At 44.6% G+C, this 3,155-nt stretch overlaps 1 non-coding gene across 1 annotated transcript; it reads right to left on the bottom strand.

The window, feature by feature from the left end:
- Nucleotides 1-2,488: 2,488 nt before the first annotated feature.
- Nucleotides 2,489-2,562, bottom strand: TRNAW-CCA. Its single transcript has one exon. It is a non-coding gene; the product is annotated as a tRNA-Trp (tRNA).
- Between the last annotated feature and the right edge of the window lie 593 nt (nt 2,563-3,155).

The following is a 3,155-nucleotide window of genomic DNA, read 5'->3' on the forward strand; positions in this document are numbered from 1 at the left end:
GAAGGTTTTTTTAATACCTCTGACGAACCGAACCAAGCAGTCTGATCATCCTTGCCCGTCCCCCTCTTCTGTCAACCGTTGAAAGAGCATAGCCCAGGAATGAACCATATCGATCCAAGGTTGCAAGGAAAGAAGAAAGGTAAACCAGACCATAGGAATCTTCTGATGAAGTCAATCAGAGAGGACGGTTAGGTTCTTTGTTGCCTCATCTGCTTAGCTTATAGAATTACACGGTTTATCACGATAGACATTCCAATCAATGGTTGGACGATCAATACCATCGAACTATTCCATTCCACTGCTGAATGACGGAAACGGAAGCTTTTTCTTACTGATGGACTAATCCTGGGAGTTCAGACTGACGGTTAGATGGTTGTTCGCTTGTGTGCTTATTTTCCTTCCCCACTCAAAAACAAGTGTTACAGAATGTTCTTCAATTCAAATAGGTATGATCCCGTCCATCCTTCCAGAGCTAGGCACCTACTTCAGAATGAGAATCTTCGACAGAGATCGTTCCTTCAGTTTAGCAATCAATTAGATCCATACTGACTTAGCTTGAAGCATGGCTTGCCGTTTCAAGGCTCGATGCTACTCTTGGGAACATTATTGATACATCGACTTTCAAGCATCTCGTAGTTGAGCGGTACTGCCATCAACAGTACCAAGATGGAAAGGGACTGCTGAACATGGATAGAACGAGAGTCGAACTCGCATGTCTCTCTTTTCCTGTTAGTTAGGAAAGAAAGCCGATATAAACAGCTCCATATTAGCGAATTGCCTCTGACTACTCTTCCCAGGCTGGTCAAACTATAGGATTCCCATTCACTTAGTAAACTTATTGGACAGACGGGTCAACCACTTGACCGAGGGGAGTAAGGTTCGTCACTACAGTCCCGATAGAAGGTCGAGTTTAAAAACAAACCGAAGACAAAGCAACGAATGAAAGGAAGGACGGCTCGCTTCGCTTTACAACCAGGGCGGGTCTCGCTGCCGAATCAATGCGCAGGACGCACGATCTACAAACAACAATAGAGAGAGCCAACCAAGAACGAAAGAACCTGGAAACAAACCCGCGAGTGAATACCAAACAGAGTAAGAAGGAGGAAGGGCCGAAGGCGGCTTACTAAGCGAGAAGGCTCCAAGCAATAACGCATTAGAAGGGAGCTTGCTGCTTTGCAACCTAAGCGGTATAGCTAAGCTTACTCATCAAGGGCCGATAGATAGAGCTGCTCTTGTTGCTAATGGAGAAAGATTGGAGTGAAGTTTAGTATGCTTTCTAAGATCAGAGGAGGAAAAGAATGAAGGTGTGGGCGGGAAGGAGGAGGCAAGGCCCCCTCAATGTGTATTCGACTACTCATTACGGAACCACCGATTGATCCGATTAGACTTCCCGCGGGGTAGCGCGGGGAACTTGCTGAATCAACTCCTTGGAATCGGAGGCCTGACTGAGGGTCAATCCAATGGTAACCTCAACCTAGGAATGCCTGTTTCACTTCCTTGACAGAGCCAACTGAGATGCTCTGTCTCGATGTTGACCTAACATGGATTGATTCTAAATTATGAATCCAAAATCCTGATCTCGCAAAGGATCCGCAATAGCTGTGTGTACTCGAGGACTCTTAGGGAAAGAAAAGCACTTTTCTCTCTCAGCAGTTAGACCGGCTATGGGTGGGTTGGTTATATACTGCGCCTTCCTTCTTCGAACCTTTTGGTATGTATTGCCCCCTAACTATAGATCAGATCCATCGGACCAGAAACTCAATTCCGCACTGCTGCTGAGTCGTCGGACTTATCCACCTCAGGGATTCATGGAATTTCCATTTTTGAATTGCGTTGGGGGAAATCTACCAAAGCTAGGCAGATAGATAGACTCCTTTCCCGCTGCTAAGGGAGAGCAAGAAACTAAATCAAATGATTGTTTTTTTTCACCAGCGCCCTTTTTTTGCGGGTACTAAGAGTCCTCTCACTACCAACCAGCAGACATCATCATCTGGCTGGGTCTTGCCGGTATCAACAACAAGAAAGAAGAACCAAATGGAAACATCAACTAACTATGGCTCTTGGCCCAGACAACGTCCTAGGCGTAGGGGAGATCAAAACAAGAAGTCACGCCTAGACGACGACGCCCGTCCTGGGCTGCAGTAAGTAGATCGAGAGGTCGTTCCGCCCCTTGTCCCCGAAGATGGGTAATATGTTCTCATACAATGTTGCTCCAACTTTTTTCTAGAGGGCCTAGCTGGCGAGCGATCCCAGTCCGCGGCAGAGAACAAGACAGCAAGCGAGCGTACCTTTGTTCGCTTCTTTTCCACCAAGCACAGAAGTTTAAGGAGAACTGTAGGTCGGTGGCTACCTAAGGAAACTCCGATTCGATCCGCCCCCCCCCCCCCGGCTGGGAGGCATCTACCTCATCCCGATCACAAGGAGAGGTTCACCATGATGGGGGGTCAGACATATCCGTGAGCTCTCATTGAGGTGATATATTGAGAATCACGCTCTGTAGGATTTGAACCTACGACATTGGGTTTTGGAGACACACGTTCTACTGAACTGAACTAAGAGCGCTTTCCGGGAGATAAAGCAGTAAAGAAAAGGATGATTTTTGTACCGCATGCATATAGAAAAATGAAACTCTGAATTTTGTCCAATTTGAATCGATCTCAATTGATCCCTCGTTACTGCCCATAGGAGAAGTAATAGGTAGGGATGACAGGATTTGAACCCCTGCCTTGTTTTCCACATCATAATTTATTCCTCCATCTATATACAACTTTCTTGTCATTTCTTCTTTTTGGTTTCATATAATAAATGATATACATCTGAAACCCAACCTAACGTATAAAGAATGAATATTTATCGGTAATGCTCAGGAAGAAAGAAGGGGTCATCTTTTTGATTTTTATTCCACCCTCATGTACCCTTCTTTGCATTTTTTCTAAAGCCTGTTCAACCTCATATCACCTAGAACAAGTCATGGACTTCTTCAATGAAAGAAAGTCTCATGGAAACGTTTTCAATGAAATAAGAACCATACAAAATAGATTTATTGATCTTTTTATTTAGGAAAACAGATTTTTTCGCAGTTTTTTCTTTTATCCTAAAGATATGCAGAACGAGTGTATTATGAAATGTTCGTTGTCTAGCTTTGCATACATCGC

This window comes from Triticum dicoccoides, chromosome 7B (assembly GCF_002162155.2).
Source record: "Triticum dicoccoides isolate Atlit2015 ecotype Zavitan chromosome 7B, WEW_v2.0, whole genome shotgun sequence".
Classification (NCBI taxonomy): Eukaryota; Viridiplantae; Streptophyta; class Magnoliopsida; order Poales; family Poaceae; genus Triticum; species Triticum dicoccoides.